This window comes from Sarcophilus harrisii, chromosome 4 (genome assembly GCF_902635505.1).
Source record: "Sarcophilus harrisii chromosome 4, mSarHar1.11, whole genome shotgun sequence".
Classification (NCBI taxonomy): Eukaryota; Metazoa; Chordata; class Mammalia; order Dasyuromorphia; family Dasyuridae; genus Sarcophilus; species Sarcophilus harrisii.
In genome coordinates this window covers 148,635,864-148,644,323 of record NC_045429.1, presented here as the reverse complement: position 1 = coordinate 148,644,323, position 8,460 = coordinate 148,635,864, and the positions used below count along the sequence as shown (strand labels likewise).

Genomic DNA, 8,460 nt, shown 5'->3' with positions numbered 1-8,460 from the left:
AAGAAACAGAGCAAGCTAGAGATAGACCAAGCGAGAGACAGAGGCAGAGTGAGAAAGAGACAGCAAGCAAGAGACAGAAGCAGAGCTAGTGAGAGGCAGAGCAAACAAGAAACGGAGAGATAGGGAGTGAGAGACAGAGTGAATGAGAAACAGAGGCAGAGCAAGCAAGAGAGATGGGCAGATCAAGGAAGAGAGGCAGAATGAGTGAGAGAAACAGAGTGTGAGACACAGAGTGAGCAAGCCAGAGACAGAGACAGTAAGCAAGAGAGACAGGCAGAGCAAGGAAGAGACAGAGCGAGCAAGCAAGAGACAGTGTGAGTGAGTGAGTGAGAGAGAGGCAGAGCAAGTGAGAGAAGCAGAGCAAGTGAGACACACAGAGAGAGCAAGTAAGAGAGACAGTAAGCAAGAGAAACAGAGAAAGGCAGAGTGGGAGAGAGACAAGAGAGAGAGAGAGAAGGAGAGGGATGAGCAGAGAGTCCACATAATCAATTGCACTTAAAAAAAAGTCTGAAAACATGCAAACGTGCAACAACATGTATACCTCTTATCTCTGCAAAGGAATTGGTTGGGGATATCCTCATCTCTTCTTTTGAGCAATGTTTGTTTTTTATGATTTTGCAACATTCACTTATGATTTCTCTGTGTTTCTTTCTATTTACATCGTTGTAGTAAATGTGTGTATATATTGTTTGCTTTGCTTCATTCTGCATCAGAATGAATATCCACCCTCCTATACCTGGAAGGGATAATATTGTCCTTGTTCATCCTTATAACCCTCCTAATCACCCATTTCCACATATTCTCAATGTCTATAACCCCTACTAGTTTTCTCAGCTTGTGAAGCAGGAGTAGGCCTCGCACTATTAGTCAAAATCTCAGCAACCCACGGTAATGATTACGTCCAAAACCTAAACCTGCTACAATGCTAAAAATCCTTACATCAACCTTCATGCTCATTCCCCTAACATGGCACTCCAAAAAATCCTGAGTATGAATTAATACTACCACATACAGTTTTATTATTAGCATCTGAAGCCTAACTCTATTCTATCACAATTCTGACTTAGGCTATAATTATAATAACTCTTTCTCCCTAGACTCCTTATCAGGCCCACTACTTATTCTATCATGCTGACTCCTTCCACTAATAATCATTGCTAGCCAAAACCATCTAGCCCATGAGCCATTGACACGAAAAAAAATCTGCTTAACTACACTTATTATTCTCCAACTATCCTTGATCATAGCTTTCACCTCATCCGAACTTATCATATTCTATATCTTATTCGAGACTACTTTAATCCCCACCCTCATTATCATCACACGATGAGGTATTCATGTACGTCTTTCCATGCTGTACATTTATCAGTTCATCATTTCTGACCACACATAATATTCGATTACATTAACATACATTACAATTTCTTTTAGCCAATATCCAATGTGAAAAAAACATTTTCAAAAGAATTACAAAATATTAATAGCCACATAAAAATGCCTCTAACATTTTTATAGAATGATCTTTAATATTGTCATATTCATTTAGAATGTATTGTGGAATATGGTAGAAGGTGTGTGTGTGTGTGTGTGTGTGTTTATGTGTATGATGATATAAGCTTAATTTCTTCTAAATTTCTTTCCATTTTTCCTGGCAGTTTTTATCAAATAGAGAGTTCTTGTCTAAGGACTTTATATTTTTTAGTTTATTAAATACTAGGTGCCTGAGTGCCCTTGTTTTTGATTCTCTCTTATCTAATCTTACATTGATCTGTCTTTCTATTTTTAAACTAATAACCAGTACCAATTCATATTCTTAAGAGGTCTAGACAATATCTACTGACTTTAAACTATCTAGTTAGGGCAGAAAGATGCTCACAGGAGCAGAGGTTTTTTTACCTAATAGAGACTCCAATGGTTTCAAACATCCATTCAGAAAGATATAGAGTGAGAATTGCAGCAGTTCTGCTACTTCATCAGTATACATTTACAAAATGGTGTCAGGGGCTTCTAAGAATCCACAGAATCAGAACAATCTCTTTACATGCAATAATCACTTTGACCAAGTTTTAAACACATTTCTTTAAGCTGGACATTTATTGAATACATATATGATCTGGATTTTTAAAATTAGGAATGAGGGAAAGAAAGATTTAAGACCTAGATTTTACCCTCCAGACAAGGAGCTTCCTGTCTGCTTCAGAAGATAAAGCATGCATTTAAAAAGATAACTAACAATACAATGTAAATTATGGAAAATCATGATGTCTAAAGAATCAAGGTTGTGAAGTGACCCAAAGGATAATGAAGAGATGCAAAGTGGACATAAATAGACTCATTCATGGTACCAACAATGACGAGTAGATAATTGATGAGATAATGTTAACATGTATTTGTATGACCAGTATAGAATGTATGATCAGTGTAGAATGATGACCTATATAACTATAACAAAAACAATAGCAAGAACAAGTAGAATAATAAGTGGACAATTCAAGTAATGACTATTAGAATTCATGAAATGTTAAAAGAGAAAATGTTTAATACTTTGGTGTGTTAGTTTCAAATAAGAATGCAAAAAATGTTGATACAAATTCAAGAATTCTTAACCAGGGATTGACAGATTATTTTAAATTATGTTTTGATAACTCTTTTAATATAATTCATTTCCTTTGTAATGATAGCCATTTTATTTTGGACATTTACAAACATCATTTTGAGAAAGTATGTTGAGATTTTGCTGATGACTGCCAGAGGGACCCACATAACACACACAAAAAGTTTTAAAATATTCTAAGTAGGATATTTATTAGTAATAGGCAAACTGGTATAAAAATTCAGTTGGGGAATATATACATAAGCAAAAACAAAAAAAGATATTGCCAATAAGAAAGGCTTTAAAAAGCCACATACTATAATGTACTTTACTACCTTATTTAGTGTTCTAGTCATTTTTTGACATACAAAGCAAAGTACCTTTAGCCACATTTCAGGAATACCAGAGCTGCAGATTTATTGAACTCATCGAACTCAGCACTCTTATAAGCAGGAGGACAGAACAACCAAAGCAATTTTCAAATATACTAATTTAGAGTACACAGAACCCAGGAACCTATCAATATGCTAATCATAGGTAGACCAGAGAATGATAAGGATAATGGTTGTTAGAAGTTCTTTGAGATCAGTGTCTGAACATATGAATTTGTCAGTAATACTGTTTTTCTCTACATGTCAACTTTCTCCATAGAGGAAAAGTCTAACCAGACTATATCTGTCAATTGGGTAGACAGTCTATAGAAGATATATAAAATCTTGAGCTAAAATAGCAACAAGTGAGAAGACATGGATGGTTTTTGCTCTGCATTGGTGAGAAAATACATGTACAGGATCAAGATAAATAGATACATTAAAGCAAAATTCCAAGGTAATACAGAATGTACCAAAAGTCTTGTTTAGTCTTTCTTTTTTAATTTTTCAGTCAAGCCTAATTATTTGGGACCCCATTTGGGGCTTTCTTGGCACAGATACTAGAGTAATTTGCCATTTCCTTCTTCAGCTCATTTTACAGATGAGGAACCTGAGGCAATCTTTCCCAAGGTCACACAGTGAGTAAGTGTCTAAGACCAGATTTTAATTCTGAAGGAGGAGTCTTCCTGATTCCAAGCCCGGTGCTATATGCATTGTACTACTTAGCTGCTTACAAGTCATAGTATAGTCTTAAACTATAAGAGTTTAAAATTTTTAGAATATTCTGTATATTGTATATAAAATACTATGAGTTCATAAAAGATTGTGAATTTTTAATATGTGTATTTTGAACTAGGAATTGCTACCCTGACTTCATCAATTATAACCTTGGATAATCAGGGAAGACATCATGGAGGAGGAACTAGAACTTACTCTGGGTCTTAAAAGCCCAGGTACAATTTTTACCAACATTTAAAAGGTTTGGGTTTACAAGACAAAGACATGTGGCAGTCATTGCTATACACATTGGTGTCAAGAAGATGGGAGTTCAAATCCTATCCTGGATAGTAGCCATGGGCATTGGTAGAATTTGAACTGGGCTCTGAGGAAAACCAGAAGGCCTGGATGCAAAAGTTGTAGGAAGATGGAGAATATTAATTTAGCATGTATATTATAAAATCAAGGAGATATTTCAAAGCTCATCACTTTACAAATGAGGAGATTGAGAGGTCAAATTATATGGATGAGTGAGTCAAAATTCGAATCCAGATCTTGTGATTCCATCACCATCATCCTCTGTATTCACTGACTCTAGTTAATAAAAAAAAGAAACTCTAGTTTCTTTTGATTCATAATTCATACTTCTTGAGCTGGAAGGAATTCAGAGTAAGCCAACTCCTTTGGTTTAACAAAGGAGAAATTTTCTGAAACATTGCTTTAGGGATCCATATTTTCTGATGGTGCCATTAAAGTAAGATGAAATATGCTTATCCCATTTGCAGAAGAGGAAGAAGGGGTGGAATGAGCCAAAGGCCTAGGGATAACTGGATTTAATTTTCTCCTAAATCATAAAACCCCATGAACGAAGGAAAACGCTCATTATATACAGCCCTTCTCTAACCAGGCTATTTAATAGGGTAATTTCAACTTTACCAGTGTCATCCAGCCAACATGCCCCTAAAACATTTTCTTTCCTCCTACCCACAATATGGATAGGATTTGACCCCCAACTTCCCTGGAGCAGCTTCCTTCCCTGTCCAACCCTATCCCACTCCTCATAACCTAGCTAATATGGGATAAGCCCATGACAAAATTTTCCCTGGGACTTCATTGGTTTTGATGAGTTTGAAGTCTGTTAATTTTCACCAAAAGGTGAGATTGGTGTAGGCACTAGGTATTGGGATTCAATCATATGATGAATTGACAGTGGCCTTTCTCCTTTGCCAAAAAGTAGGTTTATTTAGGAGAAGATAAAATGAGAGATACAACAGACACCAGGAATAATAAATATGAAACAGATTTGGGAGACCATATAGTAAGCATATAGAAAACAATGAACGATTAACCATGAAAAAAGACAAGTTGCCCAGCAGAACTCACAATCAACTAGAAGAAAAAAATACACAATGAAGTGAAAACATGCCATTAACTGGGAGGGTAAATTCATAGAGTTTAAGCACCCTAAAAGTTAGTTAGAAGGAGTAAGAGACCATGAGACATGGAGGAAGGAATGGGAAGAAACATACCATGAAATGTCTGGCTGACACAAAAGGAATTCAGCAAAGACGGGGTTGGCCATAGGCAGATTTATAGGGGAAATTTAACCTCAGGGGTTTGACATCATAATTTGACTTTTGATTGGTTACAAGTGAAGTAGACTTCCGCAGAAGTTGAGACTGTAAGGTCTGCTTGCCTTAGGGAGGAATCTTATCAATACTTCAAGCCTCATCATTCTCAACTTCCCTGACACTCTCCTAGTCTTCTAATGGCATAAAAAAATTCATAGATTCCATAAGTAATCTGGGCCTAAAAGGCCCAAATCTACCAGAAGATAGATTTCTTCAATTTTTATTTTATTTTGTTTATTTATTATTATTTTTTAAGGGTAGACCACCATTTTATTTTGCTCTGATTGGTTCAGGAATATTGACAGACAGATAGCTTTTTACATAGTGGGAGGTCTGGGACAGCACCAGGAGGTCTGAAGTGGGGTAGGAATGTCCTGTCCTTTTGCATCTCTTGGGATTGATTCCTCATTACTTTCTGTGAATCACATAGTTCACATAGTAATATAGTTTCACATACAGTTTGGGCAGCTCATAAGAGTCAAAAACACTGACTTGAGAGATGTTTCTCACAACTGAAGCTTCCACTTGTCCATGGGTACACAATGTTGGTACAGTTGGTACAGGAGCTGGGCTGCACGTGGCCATGGACCTTCTTAGTCCGCCCATTGTTCCTCCTCTCCTTGGTCATCTTGTAAACCAGGAATTAGAAAAGGATCTCTTCTTTTAAACAAGGATTTATTTCTATCTGGTAGGATTGACTCTTTGTCTCATGAATTTGTCCATGGATTTTTTTGGACAAAGGTACTGGAATGGTTGGTCATAATAGATCACAAGCTCCTTGTTAGATTGTAAAATCCTTGAGGCAGAGAGACTGTCTCTTGCCACTTTCTATATCCCCAGAACTTAATATAGTCCCTTCTATATAGTAAATGCTTAATTATTGTTTATTACTAATATTATTGAGAAAACATTGTTTTGTTTCAGGATAGGGAGACTTGTGCCCATTTATTATTTTTTTCAATTTAATTTAATTTATTTAGTTTTTTTTCCTGTTACATTTAAACCAAAAAAATACATTTAAAAGAGAGAGAGAGGGAAAGGGACAGGGAGAGAAGGGAGGAGAGGGGAGGAGGGAGGGGGAGAGGGAATGCACACTTCAATCTGTATTCAGACACAATCAGTTTCTTCTCTGGGTTCAAATAAGGTTTTTCATAACAAGTCCTTTAGAATAGTTTGGATGATTGTACTACTGAGAATAACAAAGTCATTTATAGGTGGTCTTCCCAGAATATAGTTTTGTATACAATATTACACTTTACTTTGTATACAATTTACAATTTGTACAAGTATACAATTTACTTTGAATACAATACATTTAACTTTTTTTTGAGTTCATGGAGGACTTTCCAGGTTTTAGGGTTGTTTTTTTCCCCCTGAGAGCATCCTGTTCATTATTTACCATAGAAAAATAATATTCCATCCCAATATATACCGCAGTTTATTGAGCCATTCCCAAATTGATGGACATTCCCTTCATTTTTTGTTTTTTCTGGAGAAGAGAGCCGCTATGAATATTTTTTGTATGCACAGGTCTATTTTCCTTCTCTCCTCCTCCCCTTCCCCCAGTCTCTTTTGATATTCATGCCGATTAATGTTATTATTAAGTCAAAGGATATCATGAATTTATAGCCTGTTGGGCACAGATTATATTTTTGATCATTTACCAATTGGGGCATAGCTCTTATTTTTTGTAAATTTGACTCAGTTTCCTCTATGTTTGAGAAATGAGGCCTTATCAAAGAAACATACTTCATTTTTTTTTTTTTTACAATTACTATTGCTAACTGTATTTTCACCCATTTATTCTTCCTCCCCTTTCACTCTCCCTCCTTAAAAGTGTTTTGGTATTGACCACTCTCTTCCCCAATATGCCCATTCTTTTATCACCCTTCCCCTCTTTCCCATATTCCATGCTCCTCTTATTTTCCTGCAGGGTAAAATAGATTTCTATACCCCTATTGAGTATATATGTAATTTCCTTTTTGAGTTAATTCTGATGAGAATAAGGTTCACTTACTTCCAAGCTCTCCTCCCTCTTTTCTCCTTCACTATAAAAGCTTTTTCTTGCCTCTTTTTTTTACGGCAGATAATTTTCACCCTTTCACTTCTCCCTTTCCCTTTTCCCCAGGATATTCCTTTCTCATCCCTTAATTTCATCATTTTATAAGTTTTTTTTAATTTCATCATTAAAAAAAAGCTATTATCCTTTCATATTCAACTCACACCTGTGTCCTCTGTCTATATACTCCTAACTGCTATCATAATGAGAAAGTTCTAAGGAATTACAAATATCATATAATAGTATAAACAGATAAACCTTATTAAGTCCTTTATGATATAACTTTCCTGATTATTTCCTTATGCTTTTCCTGAGTTCTATATTTGAAAATCAAATTTTTCATTCAACTCTAGCATCTTCATCATGAATGTTTGGACATCCTCTATTTCATTGAAACATCACCTTTTCCTCTGAAGATTATATTTAGTTTTTCTGGGTAAGTAATTCTTGGTTGTAATCCTAGCTCCATTGGTTTCTGGAATATCAAATTCCAAGTCCCCTAGTCCTTTAATACAGAAGCTGCTAAATCATGTGTTTTCCTGATTGTGGCTCCAGTCTTCTTTCTGGATACTTGCAATATTTTCTCCTTGACTTAAGAGTTCTAAAATTTGGCTATAATCCTGGAAGTTTTCATTTTGGGATCTCAGGAAGTGATTGGGGGATTCTTCCAATTCTATTTTACCCTTTGGTTCTAAAATATTAGAAGAGTTTTCCTTGACAATTTCTTAAAAGATGATGTCCAGCCTTTTTTTTTTTTTTTTTTTTTTTTAATGATGACTTTCAAGTAGACCAATAATTTTAAAATTCTCTCTCCTGGATCTATTTTCTAGGTCAGTTGTTTATCAATGAGATATTTCACAATTTTTCCTATTTTTGTTTTGTTTTATTGTATCTTGCTTTCTCATTCTTGCTTCCATTTGCTCAATTCTAATTTTTATTTTTTGATTTATTTTTATTAAAGCTTTTTATTTACAAAACCTATGCATGGGTAATTTTTCAACATTGACCTTTGCAAAGCCTTGTGTTCCAAATTATCCCCTCCTTTCCTCCACCTAGATGTCAGGTAGTCCAATACATGTTAAATATGTT

General features: G+C 35.3%; 1 pseudogene; it reads right to left on the bottom strand.

The window, feature by feature from the left end:
* Window positions 1-5,601: 5,601 nt before the first annotated feature.
* On the bottom strand, window positions 5,602-5,940 carry LOC111720707 (annotated as a pseudogene).
* Window positions 5,941-8,460: the final 2,520 nt, after the last annotated feature.